Consider the following 14,975-nt stretch of genomic DNA (forward strand, 5'->3'; position numbering starts at 1 on the left):
TGAGCCTTCTCCCTAAGTGGGGTAGGGGGGAGAGGAGGTAATTGGGAGGAGCCTTTGGGCAGGGGCTGCCATGCTAGCAAGTAATGCTGGTGAACGGGAGTGAGATGGGGGAGAAGGTCGAGCGAGGAGGCCGGGGGGGGGGGGGGGGGGGGGGATGGGTGGCTTGGGGGGGGGGGGGATGGGTGGCTTGGTGGGGGGGGAAGGGAAGGGTGACCCAACGTGGCAAGGGAGGAGAAGAGACATGGTCAGGGGCAGAGAACAGGGCCATCTTGGATGGGCTAGGTACAGGGTGGAATTAGAGGGGCTGCAGTTAAATGGGGAGGATGACAGATGGTAAGAGGGGAATAGAGGCACTTGTAACTCCGGCAGGTCCAGCACCCCAAATATGGCTCCCAGGTGCTGAAGAATAAGCACCAAAACCTCCCCAGCTCCGGGCAAGACCAGAACAAGTTGGCCGGGCCCCTCCCACACCGCTAACTCTTGTCCTCCGCTGTCGCAAACAACTGGCTCACCTTCGACCTTGTTAAACGTGCCCTATGCACCACCTTAAATTGAATCCACCCTAATCTCGCACACAAAGTGGTGGCATTCAGCCTGTGCAACAATTCACACCACACCCCCTCCACCAGCACCATCCCTAACTCCGCCTCCCATTTAGCCTTAACCCCCTCCAGCGGTACCCTATCCGCCTCCGAAACCTCCCACAGATCCCCGAGGTACCTCCTCCTCCTCCATGCCTGCCACCAACAGCACTATCTCTAACGGTGAGAAGGGCAGCATCGCTGGAAACATCCTCCCTTGCAAAATCCTGCACCTGCACGTACCGGAAAGTTCTGGCTGTAAGATCCCAAACTTCTCCGTCAACTATTCCAAACCACCCCTCCAGAAACCAATCCTTCTTTCCTACCCCCCACCCCCTTGTCCTCCCAACCCCGGGACCTAGCATCTAATCTAACCGATTCAAACAAGTGTTTTGACCAGATCAGCGCCATCTTCAACACCATTCCCAACTTAAAATGCTGTCGAAATCTTGCCTCCAAATCTTCAAAGTCGCTATCACCACCGATTGCCAGAGTATTTCCCCGGGGAGAGTGGGAGTGATGCCGTCACTCGGGAGGGGGGGGGGGTGTTTTCTCATCTCCCCCCCCCCCCCCCCCTCCAACAGCTTTGCGAACATCTTTGAAAAATACCCCGCCGGCCTTGGGCCCTCCACACCCTCTGGCAGCCCCACAATCCTGAGATTCCGTCATGGCGACCATTTCTCAAGGTCTTCGACCTTGGCCCTCAAGCCCTTATTTCTGTCCTCCACCTTCAGCAACTCTGCTCCTACCGAGGCGAGTTGACCACTGTGTTGTGACAGTGCTTCCTCCACCTCCTTTTAATAAAAATTTGATTTAAATTTTTTTTCCCCCCAATGAAGGGGCAATTTAAGCACGTCCAATCCACCTACCCTGCACATCTTTGCATTGTGGGGTGGGATCCACGCAGACACAGGGGGTGAACGTGCAAACTCCCCACAGACAATGACCCAGGCTGGGATTGAACCTGGGTCCTCATTGCTGTGAGGCAGCAGTGCTAACCACTGCGCCGCCATGCCGCCCTTCCTTCAGCACTTCAAGAGGCTCCCGCTCCATCTCCGACATCTTTCCAAGAGCCTCCTTTATTGGGCCCAGTGACTCCTCTGCCGATCTCTCCATCATCTCCCTCCCTGGCCGCTGAAAATGCTTGGCAAACTCCACCCCCATCATCTCGGCCAACATATCCACCTTAATGGGTGCAGCCCCACCCAGAAAGCTAACTCCCGCCATCTTTCTTCCCACTGAACTCCACACCATGGCCGGCTCTGCCGGCGGACAAGCGCTTGCTCCCATTTCTCCCAATATTCTTTCTTTGGGATTTCGACATCCTCTAGTGTCCACGATGCTTTCAGGCCAAGTTTACATCCAGGTTCTTCCCCCCAACAACTGGGTGAAAAGGACCAAAAACCGAGGACTCTAGCGGGAGCCACCCACCATGCAACTTCCATCCACAGGTTGCCAGCAGAAGTTTCGATTTAAGAAAATAACAGGATCCGATGTCTGAACTCCCCAAATTCTGTTTGCATTCCAGGCACAATTGTATTTTTACTATCAGACTCCTCTAACCTATTCCAAGCCTATTGGGTTATGATACTCCACTGGGTCAAGTTCCAGGATTTCAGGATTTTCCTAGTCCTTTAGGAATTCACATTCAGTGATTCCAATCATTGGTCTGTGAAAATCACGACCTCCCCCCCCCCTCACGCCAGCCCCCACCGCCTACACTAACTCTCTCCTCTCCTCCCCTCCCCCAGATTTCCTCTAGCCATCCAGTTTTTTTTACTTGGCAATAGCTGGGCATCGTACTTATGTAATAGGATAGGGGCATAAGTTGACCAACTTGGGTAGCTGAACTTGCAGAGTGTGCCCAATGCCACATCTCACAGGACGGAGCAATCCCTTAAACATGCAAAGTAAACAGATTTAAGAAGGGAGTTGTTACATACAGAAAGTTGTAGAGTTAGCTGTATGGGTTGTTGGTGATTTTGCTGCCGTTGGTGTGTTTGTAGGTGAGACAGCCCATGTTATTGGTGAGTTTGTTAGTCGATTTTATTCATTGAGTTTTTTGGTAATCTATCGCTACTATTTGTAGATTAATTTACCTGATAGAATTTGCTGATGTTCATCAATTATTTTACTGTCAGAACATAGAACATACAGTGCAGCAGGAGGCCATTCGGCCCATCGGGACTGCACCGACCCACTTAAGCCCTCAATTCCGCCCTATCCCCCTAACCCAATAACCCCTCCTAACCTTTTTGGTCACTAAGGGCAATTTATCATGGCCAATCCACCTAACCTGCACGTCGTTGGACTGTGGGAGGAAACCGGAGCACCCGGAGGAAACCCACGCAAACACGGGGAGAACATGCAGACTCGGCACAAACAGTGACCCAGCGGGGAATCGAACCTGGGACCCTGGCGCTGTGAAGCCACAGTACTAACCACTGTTCTACCGTGCTGCCAATATTGAGATGCTTTACGTTATGGAATACTTGCACCAGCCATGCTTTAGTTGGTGGAACCTGTGCCTGAATCAGATGGCGATGGGTTCACGGACACGTGAGCACAAAATATAGACTGTCACCCCAGCACTGAGAAATGGCTGCACTGTCAGATGTGCAATCTCTGATAAGAATTTTTTTTTAGATTCATTTACGGGATGTGGGCATCGTTGGTTGGGCCAGCATTTATTGCCCATCCCTAGTTGCCTTTCAGAAGGTGGTGGTGAGCTGTCTTCTTTTTTTTTAGAATTAGAACAGTACAGCACAGAACAGGCCCTTCAGCCCTCAATGTTGTGCCGAGCAATGATCACCCTACTCAAGCCCACGTATGCACCCTATACCAGTAACCCAACAACCCCCATTAAACTTATTTTTTAGGACACTAAGGGCAATTTAGCCTCGCCAATCCACCTAACCCGCACATCTTTGGACTGTGGGAGGAAACCGGAGCACCCGGAGGAAACCCACGCACACACGGGGAGGACATGCAGCGCCGGCCCGAGGGTTGCTGGTGCCCCGGGCAAGCTGAACTTCGGCGCCCTTGGGGGGGGGGGGGTAGGGGGGGCGGGGCCGAGGGGGGACGGGGCCGAGGCGGGGCGGGCCCGAGGCTGGGGGGGGGGGGGCGGGCCCGAGGCGGGGGGGGGGCGGGCCCGAGGGGCGGGGCCGAGGGGGAGCGGGGCCGAGGGCGGGCAGAGGGGGCCGCCCTGGGGGAGGGCGGCCACCGCGCATGCGCTGGTTGGCACCGGCCCAAGCACATGGCGCCCCGGGCGACTGCCCGAGTTGCCGGTGCCTTGGGCCGGCCCTGAGGACGTGCAGACTCCGCACAGACAGTGACCTAGCCGGGAATCGAACCGCTGCAGTCCCTGAGATGTAGGTGCACCCACAGTGCTGTTAGGGAGGGAGTTCCAGGACAGTAAAGGAACGGTGATATATGTCAAGCCTGGGTGGTGAGTGACTTGGAGGGGGAACCTCCAGGTGGTGGGGTTCCCACGTATCTGCTGCTCTTGTCCTTCTCGATGGTAGCGGTCGTGGGTTTGGAAGGTGTTACCTGAGGAACCTTGGCGAGTTCCTGCAGTGCATCTTGTAGATGGTACACACGGCTGCCACTGTTCGTCAGTGGTGGAGAGTTTGAATGTTTGTGGAAGGGGGAGCAATCAAGCGGCTGCTTTGTCCTGGATGGTGTTGAGCTTCTTAAGTGTTGTTGGAGCTGCACTTACCCAGGCAAGTGGAGAGTATTCCATTGCAAGCCTGACTTGTGCCTTGTAGATGGTGGACAGGCTTTGGGGGGGAGGGGGGTCAGGAGCTGAGTTACTGGCCATAGCATTCCTAGCCTTTAGCCTTTGACCTGCCCTGGTAGCCACAATATTCATCCGCTAGTCCAGTTCAGTTTCTGATCAATGGTAACCCCCAGGATTGATTGTTGGGGAGTCAGCGATGGTAATGCCATTGAATGTCAAATGGTGACAGTTACCCTGTCACCTGATCATGGCTGATCATGAAGCGCATCACCTCCATACTCCCGGAACGCCTTGACCCACTTCAATTCGCATACCGCTGCAACCGGTCCACATCAGACGCCATTTCCCTGGCCCTACACTCATCCCTAGAGCATCTCGACAACAAGGACTCCTACATCAGACTCTTATTTATTGACTACAGCTCCGCCTTCAACACCATAATCCCAGCCAAGCTCATATCAAAGCTCCAAAACCTAGGACTTGGCTCTCCACTCTGCAACTGGATCCTTGACTTTCTGACCAACAGACCACAGTCAGTAAGAATGAATACCAACACCTCCTCCACAATAGTCCTCAACACCGGTGCCCCGCAAGGCTGCGTACTTAGCCCCCTACTCTACTCCCTGTACACACACGACTGCATGGCAAAACTTGGTTCCAACTCCATCTACAAGTTTGCTGACGATACGACCATAGTGGGCCGGATCTCGAACAACGACGAGTCTGAATACAGGAGGGAGATAGAGAACTTAGTGGAGTGGTGCAACGACAACAATCTCTCCCTTAATGCCAGCAAAACTAAAGAGCTGGTCATCAACTTCAGGAAGCATAGTACTGTACACACCCCTGTCAGCATCAACGGAGCCGAGGTAGAGATGGTGAGCAGTTTCAAATTCCTAGGGGTGCACATCACCAAAAATCTATCCTGGTCCACTCATGTCGACGATATCACCAAGAAAGCACAACAGCGCCTTTACTTCCTCAGGAAACTAAGGAAATTTGGCATGTCCACATTAACCCTTACCAACTTTTACAGATGCACTATAGTAAGCATCCTATCTGGCTGCATCACAGCCTGGTATGGCAACTGCTCGGCCCAGGACCGCAAGGAACTTCAGAGAGTCGTGAATACCGCCCAGTCCATCACACGAACCTGCCTCCCATCCATTGATTCCATCTACACCTCCCGCTGCCGGGGGAAAGCAGGCAGCATAATCAAGGATCCCTCCCACCCGGCTTACTCACTTTTCCAACTTCTTCCATCGGGCAGGAGATTCAGAAGTCTGAGAACACGGACGAACAGACTCAAAAACAGCTTCTTCCCCACTGTCACCAGACTCCTAAATGACCCTTTTATGGACTGTCCTCATTAACACTACACCCTGTCTGCTTCATCCGATGCCAATGCTTATGTAGTTACATTGTATATCTTGTGTTGCCCTATTATGTATTCTCATGTATTTTCTTGAATTCTGTTCAATTCCCTTTTCTTCCCATGTACTGAATGATCTGTTGAGCTGCTTTCAGAAAAATACTTTTCACTGTACCTCGGTACACGTGACAATAAACAAATCCAATCTAATCCAATCCAGTTAGATGCTCTCTTGTAGGAGATGGTCATTGCCTGGCACTTGTGTGGCGTAAATGTAACTTGCCACTTGTCAGCCCAAGCCTGGATGTTACACTAAGGCTTCAGCTGCTGCCCGTCAAGTGGACTGAAAAATCGTGTGGTGCTATTTTGAAGAAGAATGGAATTCTGGTCAACATTTATCACTAAAGTAGATTCTGTGGACATTGCCGCTGTCACATATCCTGCATTACGGAAGTAACTCTAATTCAAGGGCTTCATTGGCTATAAAGCAAGTGTTTTAGTGTCCTGGGGTTGTGAAAATCTTTTCTTTTCTTAAATAGCCTTGCTGGTGTTTTTTTGTAGTTTGTTGGCGCTATTTGTGACTTCCACCTAATGTTTTTCCTTTGTTTCTTTCAGCCGGGCCTATTTCATACAAAAGGACTGCTCTTGTTTGATTGGGCCAGTTCTGATGTGAAATTCAATATGATGCAAACTCATCTGTGTAGCAGGGACCTGGCTCGGTGATGCGCCAGGAACTCGAGTCGAGAGTTCTGGATTGAATAAAACAGCGAGTCTTGTACACTACCCCGTTCAGCCTGAATGAACAAGCAGGGAGATTGATGGATTCCTAGTGTTAGCCAAACATCGAACGTGCTTGATGTTAGAGGGAGAAGTTCCTGAATTTCCGTTTCTATTGCGAAATTTCACCAAACTGGGAGTCCAAGGGCTTTTAAAAAATTTGGTCATGGGATGTGGGCGCTGGTGGTTAGTCCAGCATTTAATGCCGCTCCCTAATAGCCCTTAATTGAGTAGGTGATGGCGAATTGTCTTTTTGAATCGCTGCAGTCCGTGTGGTGTAGGTACACCCTCAGTGCAGTTAGGGAGGGAGGTCCAGGACTCTGACCCAGAGACAGTGAAGGAACGGCGAAAAAGTTCCCAGTTAGGATGGTTCGTGGCTTGGAGAGGAACTTGCAAGTGGCGGTGTTCCCATACATTTGCTGCCTTTGTCCTCTGGATGGTAGTGGTCATGGGTTTGGAACGGCCGATTGGAGAAGCCTTAGCAAGTTCCTGCAGCGCATCTTGTAGACGACACACCCCACTGCCATTGCTTCGAGTAATTTAAATTAATAATCAGAAAATGATCTCTTACATTTCTGGACTTCAAGAGTGTCCTATCCGCGATGGGTATTTAATTGATTTAAAAGATTTAATTGATGAAAGGCTAATCATTAATTTGCGAAATGTTGTAGAAAATGGAGCATAAACATGCTAATATGAGGTTCCTTTGTCCAGTGTTTCAATAGAGATGCTAACCCAGTTATTTTAACTTCCCATAAAATAGTGGAGAGGGAAATTTCACACGTATGCTAAACACTTGAGTATTGCTTTAAAAAAAAGAGGCACGTCGAAGCTTTTCATTTTGCACCTATCAGGACGCTTTGCAAGAATGCCAATATAAGGGTGGAACAAAAATTTGTATTGTATGAGAAGACAGTGCTGATTGGTTGGCAAGTCGCACACTTGCCTACCAATCAGCACTCTCTTCCCACACAGCACAAATTGTTGTTTTCCCCTTATATTGGTATTCTTGCGAAGTGTCCTGATAAGTGTCAAATGAAAAGCTGCAACATTTCTCTATTTTCAGGAACTCGCAAAGTTCTGTACTATCAGATGACTGTACTGTAAATTGTTTAAAAGTTAATATTACACACTGGAATTTCACCCTTAATGTGTAGTCTACATATATCACAGTCAGAAATATATGCTCTAATCTGTATTTCCTTAAAAAGTCTCCTTAATAGCTGACAGTAAGACCGTGAGCCAAATGTAGCAGAAATGCTGACCACTGATACTCTCATACTGATGAGCATGAATAATTAATCAAACATGTTAATAGCTACCGCTCCTCAAATCAACCTGCCCTCCATCATCACTTCACATGCCAACAATCCATGTTAAACTGCAAATAAACGCAGTCTTTAGAATACATTACGTTGCCCAGGTAACTGTGAAGGAAACACTGGTTTCAAAACATTAGAGGCCTGAGTCAGCATTGAAAATGTCTTGGTTCGTTAAACTGGGATTGGTTGGATTTCTATCCCTGTAAGTACTTTGAGCTCCGTGGGATTTTGTAACAGGCACATGATCCACCCTTGAGAGACTCACGAGGGTTTCAACACAGAAGAGGATCATTGGGCCCATCATATCCATTCCAGCTCTCCCTGTTAGACCCACTCCCCTGCCTTTTCCCCATAGCCCTACAAGTATTTTCTCTTCAGTTAATGATCCAATTCCCTTTTGAAAGCCATGACTACCTCCCCGATACTCTCAGGCAATGCATACCTGATCCCAATCATTCGCTGCCTAAAAAAAGCTGTTCCTCATTTCGCCTCTCAGGTCTTTCCCCCACTGCCTCAAATCGGCGTCCTCTGCCTCTTGACCTCTGCCAATGGCACCAGTTTCTTCCCGTCTGGGCTCTTCCTGATTGTTAAGAAAAATATATTTTTTATTCTCCTTTTTTATTTTCTCCCAAATTTACACCCAACAATAAAAAATAATCAGTAACGGATGCAATGTCAATCCCCATATCAATAACAACGAAACCAACCTCCCACCAAACCCTAGACGTTGGCCCGCATGTTCGCATAAGCAAATTACAAAAAGGAACCTGGAATCACCCATAGTCACCATTAACACACACAGTCCCCCTCCCCCCAGCATTCCCAGCCCCCAATGTTCGATGTGATCCAATTCTCACAAGTGCATAATGAATAACGCCCATGAATTGTAGAACCCCTCCATCCTTCCCCTCAGCTCAAATTTGACTTTTTCAAGAGTCAAGAATCCCAGCAGGTTCCCCCCCCCCCGCCACGCCAGGCACAGGGTGGAGAGGTTGATCTCCACCCTAACAGGATCCGCCTTCGGGCGACCAACGAGGCGAAGGCTACAACATCTGCCTCTGCGCTCGTTTCCAACCCCGGCTGGTCCAACACCCCGAATATGGCCTCCCGAGGGCCCGGGTCCAGTTTCACGTGCACCACTTTAGAGATTACCCTAAACACCTCCTTCCAGTAATCCTCTAGCTTTGGACAGGACCAAAACATATGAACGTGGTTTGCGGGGCCCCCCTGCAACATTCACACACATCTTCTACCCCCTCAAAGAGCCGGCTCATCCTCGCCCTTGTAAGGTGGGCTCTATACACCACCTTCAGCTGTATCAGCCCCAACCTCGCACATGAGATGGAGGAGTTTACCCTCGGGAATACCTCACGCCAGTACCCGTCCTCCATACCCTCTCCCAACTCTTCCTCCCACTTTTCCTTGATCCCTTCTAGTGGCGCCTTCTCCTCCAAAATAGCCCCGTAAACCGCCGATACTACCCCCTTCACCAGTCCCCCTGTCGTCAGCACCTCCTCCAGCAATGTGGAAGCTGGCTCTACTGAGAAGCTCTGTATCTCCTTTCTGGCAAAGTCTCGAACATGCATTTATCTAAATATTTCCCCCTGCTCCAGCCCATACTTCGCTGCCTGCTCCTTCAATCCCGCAAAACGCGACTCCCAAGAAACAGATTTTAGTGTCCTAATTCCTTTCTTCTTCCATCTCTGAAAATTTCCATCCCACTTCCTTGGCCCAAATCTATGGTTCCCCCCAAATCAGCATTTCCCTTGACCCTGCCCCCAACCCGAAGTGCTGTCGAAACTGCCTCCAAATTCTCAACGAAGCTATTACTACCAGATTCCCTGAGCATCTCCCCGGGGCCGTCGGGAGCGACGCTGCCACTAGTGCCTTCAATCCCAACCGTCTACCCAAACTCTCCTCCATTCTGACCCATTGGGAGTCAACCCGCCCTTCCTGATTTTGAACACCTTTGTCCAATCCCTGCTTAACCTTGCCTTCTCTTCTCTTGTATTGTTTTGTCTTGTCACAGAATCACAGAAGTGTTACGGTGCAGGAGGCCATTTGGTCCATCGTGTGTGTACCGGCTCTTAAATGAGCATCTTGATTTAGCGCCATTCCCCTGTCTTTTCCCCATACCCCTGCACGTCATTTCTATTCCAATAATCACCCAATGCCCTCTTGAATGGCTGATTTAATCTGCCTCCACCACACCTCCAGGCCTCGCACTCCAGACCCCAACCAGTCGCTGTGTGAAAATGATTTTCCTCACATCAGATTTGCTTCTTTTTCAAATCACTTTAAATCTGTGCCCGCTTGATCTTGCTCCTTTGACGAGCAAGAACAGTTTCTCCTTATCTGCTCCGACCAGCCCCCACCCCCCGTGATTTTGAACATCTCTATCAAATCGCCTTAGGTACTGTGATTAGCACTGCTGCCTCCCAGCGCCAGGGACCCGGGTTTGACTCCGGCCTTGAGTGATTGCGTGGAGTTTCCATATTTCCCCCGCGCCTGTGTGGGTTTCCTCCGGATGTCCGATTTCCTTCCACAGTCCAAAGATGTGCAGGTTAGGTGGATTGGCCATGCTAAATTGCCCCTTAGTGACCAAAGATGTGGGGTTATGGAATTACGAGGAAGGGGAGGAAATTAAGCCCAGGTTGGGTGCTCTTTCGGGGGGTTGGTGCAGACATGATGGGCCGAATGGTCTCCTGCCCTGTAGGGATTCTATGGATTCTCCCCCTGGGGTGATTCCGTTCTCGGAGTCTCCATTGGTCCCCCAGGCCAGGTGACCCTTAATCTGCTGCGTCACCCTTAAAGGGACAATCATCACAGTGATGTTGGTCAAGGGATAAATATTGTCCAGGGTCCTGGGGGGAAGCTGTCCCACGCTTCTTCGAAATGGAACTATCTGATCTTCCATGTCTGCCTTCGAGGGCTCAGAGAAATTTCATTTCATGGCTCATCTGAAAGATGGCACCTCTGACACTGCAGCACTCCCTCAGCACTACACTGGAGTGTCCGCCTAGATTATGTACTCAAGTCTCTGCAGCAGCGATCGAGCCCACCACCTTCTGACCCAAGAACAAGGGTGCTACCAACTGGGCCATGGGCTAGACTTAAAATACAAAGAGACTGGCAAATGTAAAATTCAGCAGGAGAATGGATGGAGGAAGATGTGGTGGCTTCCCAAGAGGAAAACACCCGGGCTGTCTGTTGGGTGGCACCAGGAAATAAGAAGGGGAGTGAGGGCTCGCGCCTGGAATTAACAACTGAGCATCAAATTCTGCTGAGTATGAGGAAGAAGACACAGAGGGCTCTCCTTCTCTCCTATTCGCGAGGTAGGTGTAGAAGAAGGTGAGACAAGTCTTTATCCCAACACAGTGAACGGGCAGCGAGGAGGAAGAATGTGTCGGATTTTGTGTTTGTGGCCCATGGAGAGGAAAGTCAAGGCCAGCATAGAGGAGTAATGAAAACGTGAATTCTGTTTTCAACAGACAAATTAAATAGAGAAGGAGAGAGAGAGAGAGAGAGACAGAGGTTGGATTGGTTTAGCACAGGGGGCTAAACAGCTGGCTTGTAATGCAGAACAATGCCGGCAGCGCGGGTTCAATTCTCGTACCGCCCCCCCCCCCCCCTCCCACAGCAGGCGCTGGAATGTGGCGACTAGGGGCTTTTCACAGTAACTTCATTTGAAGCCTACTTGTGGCAATAAGTGATTATTATTATGGATTGTTTATTGTCACGCGTACCAAGGTACAGAGAAAAGTATTGTTCTGTGTGCAGCTCAAACCGATCATTCTGCACGTAAAAGGAAAATACATAATAGGGCAAACATAAAATACACAATGTAAATATGTAGACACAGGCATCGGGTGAAGCATACAGGATTGTAGTACCACTCAGTAGAGAGGATGTGTGAAGAGATCAGATCAGTCCATGAGAGGGTCGTTTAGGAGTCTGGTGATAGTGGGGAAGAAGCTGTTTTTGAATCTGTTCGTGTGTGTTGTCAGACTTTTGTATCTCTGGCCTGATGGAAGAAGTTGGAAGGGTGAGTAAGCCGGGTGGGAGAGGTCTTTGATTATGCTGCCCGCTTTCCCCAGGCAGCGGGAGGTGTAGATGGAGTCAATGGATGGGAGGCAGGTTTGTGTGATGGACTGGGCGGTGTTCACGACTCTCTGAAGTTTATTGCGGTCTTGGGCCGAGCAGTTGCCATACCAGGCTGTGATGCAGCCCGATAGGATGCTTTCTATGGTGCATCTGTAAACGTTGGTAAGAGTCAGTATGGACGTGCCAAATTTCCTGAGGAAGTATAGGCGCTATTGTGCTTTCTTGATCGTAGCGTCAACGTGGGTGGACCAGGATAGATTTTTGGTGATGTGCACCTCGGAATTTGAAGCTGTCATCATCTCCACCTCGGCCCCGTTGATGCTGACAGGGGTGTGTACAGTACTTTGCTTCTCCACCTCGGCCCCGTTGATGCTGACAGGGGTGTGTACAGTACTTTGCTTCTCCACCTCGGCCCCGTTGATGCTGACAGGGGTGTGTACAGTACTTTGCTTCTCCACCTCGGCCCCGTTGATGCTGACAGGGGTGTGTACAGTACTTTGCTTCTCCACCTCGGCCCCGTTGATGCTGACAGGGGTGTGTACAGTACTTTGCTTCCTGAAGCCAATGACCAGCTCAATGACAGAGACAGAGACAGAAAGATCGCTGAATGACAATTACCATCCCAATGAAAACCATCAACAATGAGCCAAGAGCTAAACTTCAAAGCAAACAGGGATCCATTTGCTCGGGAAGGCTGCATGTTGAAGCTTGCTTGTGCGGACTGACTTGTCTCTACGGAGTGGGAGGTTTCACAGATATTGGCTGAAGTCCAAAACTGCTCCTGAGGCATCTTCAGGGTACGGCTCCCTCTGGCAACTATGCACTACGCTCCCTCTCCCGCTAGTAAGACGCTGACTGTTGCTCCACGCGGGGCAGGGCCTTGTGTCGTCTGTCCTGTGAAGAACATTGGATATCGCTGATCCCCAAGAACCTGAGTTTGAAAATACAATTATGTTACCCAATTTATTAAGTTTCTTCCTCCCCTCATGAATATATTTAAAAATATTTTCATCCATGGGATGTGAGCATTGCTGGCTCGGCCAGCCTTTGTTCCATTCCAATTCGCTTCCCACACCTAGTGATGCACTAAGGCAGACTTCCGTCTGATTCCATAGCTAGTAATCCCTGGAGCAGGTTGCTCGTCTGTCGCCAGACCCTTATAGCTTGTATTACTTACCAGGGGCGGGATTCTGTGAAAACCGGTGGGGCGGGCAACTCCGGCGCGAAGGAATGGCGTGAACCACTCCGGCGTCGGGCCGCCCCGGAGCGGAATCCTCCGCACCTTCAGGGGCGAGGCCAGTGACGGAGTGGTTTGCGCTGCGCCGGCCAGCGAGGAAGCAGCTTGGCACCATGCAAACCGGCGCTGACCGGCGCGAGTGTGCTGGCGCCATCCCAGTGCATGCGCAGGGGGGGTTCATCATCGTGTCAGCCATCGTGGACTGTTACAGCGGCCGCGCGGAAGAATAGAATGCCCCCACGGCACAGGCCCGCCCGCGCAGCCAGGTCCCGCCAGCAAATACCTGTTGTCATTTACAGGGGCTGGCCGAAAACAGGCGGCCACTCGGCCCATCGCGGGCCAGAGAATCGCTGGGCGGGGGCCGCTGCCAACCGGTGCGATTCCCGCCCTCTCCAAAACCCCGGTGCCGGAGAAATCGGCAGCCGGCGGGGGCGGGATTCACCCCCCCCCCCCCCCCCCCCACACACCGGCGATTCTCTGACCCGGCGGGGGGTCGGAGAATCCCGCCTCAGGACTCTGTCCCACTCTTACCGCCAAACATTGGTGTGTTCGGAAGGAGTTACAGGTTGACACGCATGGATCTGAGTTAAACTCAAAACTCCCTAAATAGCCCAGGAAATATGAGGCAATCTGATCTGATAGAAATCCGTGAGCCATTATTAATAATGGAACTGATGTCTAGGGCCGAGATAAGGTGAAATTTCTTCATACAGAGGGTTGTGAATCTTTGGAATTCTGTATCCCAGAGGACTGTGGAAACTCAGCCATTGAATATGTTTAAAATAGATATTGATAGATATTTGATTAATAATAATAATAATAATAATAATAATAATCGCTTATTGTCACAAGTAGGCTTCAACGAAGTTACTGTGAAAAGCCCCTAGTCGCCACATTCCGGTGCCTGCTTGGGGAGGCTGGTACAGGAATTGAACCCACGCTGCTGTCTTGTTCTGCATTAAAAGCCAGCTGTTTAGCCCACTGTGCTAAACCAGCCCCTATGTTATGTTATTAACAATAACATAGAGGTTTGCAGGGATAGTATGGGTAAGAGACATTAAAATGTCCAATCAGCCATGATCGTATTGAATGGTACAGCAGGCTCGACGGGCTGAATGGCCCACTCCTGTTCCGATGTTCCTACAATCTTTTATTTTGCTTTTTTTTTAAATTAAGGGGCAATTTAGAGTGGCCAATCCATCCACCCTGCACACCTTTTTGGGTTGTGGGGAATCCACGCAGACACGGGGAAAATGTGCAAACTCCACACGGACAGCGACCCGGAGCAGGGATTGAACCCGGGTCCTTGGAGCCGTGAGACAGCAGTGCTAACCACTGTGCCACCATGCCTCCCCAAAATTAACAATTGATACAGCATCGCTGCCATTGTAGAAGAGAGTTCCAAAGCTCTACCGGCCTTTAAATACTTCCTAACTTCACCCCTAAAAGCCTGACTCTAATTTAGGCTCGTGCCCCCCCCCCCAATTCAAAACATATCAATCAGTGGAAAGAATTCTTTCGAACCAAACTCCCCAGTTTTCCTTAAATCTCTGACCTTCTTAATTTCAGGAACACAGGGCGGGATTCTCCGAAATGGAGACAGAGTCGTAAACACCGTCGCGTTTCACGACGGCACGAAACGGGCGCGGGCACTACTGATTCTGGCCAGCACGGAGCTGGAGCAGCTCTGGAGCGGTTCACGCCGCTCCAGCCTCCCTTCCGCCAACCCACGCATGCGCAGTTGGGCTGCGCCAACCTGCGAATGCACGGGGCGCTTCCTCCATGCACCGGCCCCAACGCAACATGGTGTGGGGGTTCAGGGGCCGGCCGCGTAATAAAATAG

This window comes from Scyliorhinus canicula, chromosome 1 (assembly GCF_902713615.1).
Source record: "Scyliorhinus canicula chromosome 1, sScyCan1.1, whole genome shotgun sequence".
NCBI classification, from domain to species: Eukaryota; Metazoa; Chordata; class Chondrichthyes; order Carcharhiniformes; family Scyliorhinidae; genus Scyliorhinus; species Scyliorhinus canicula.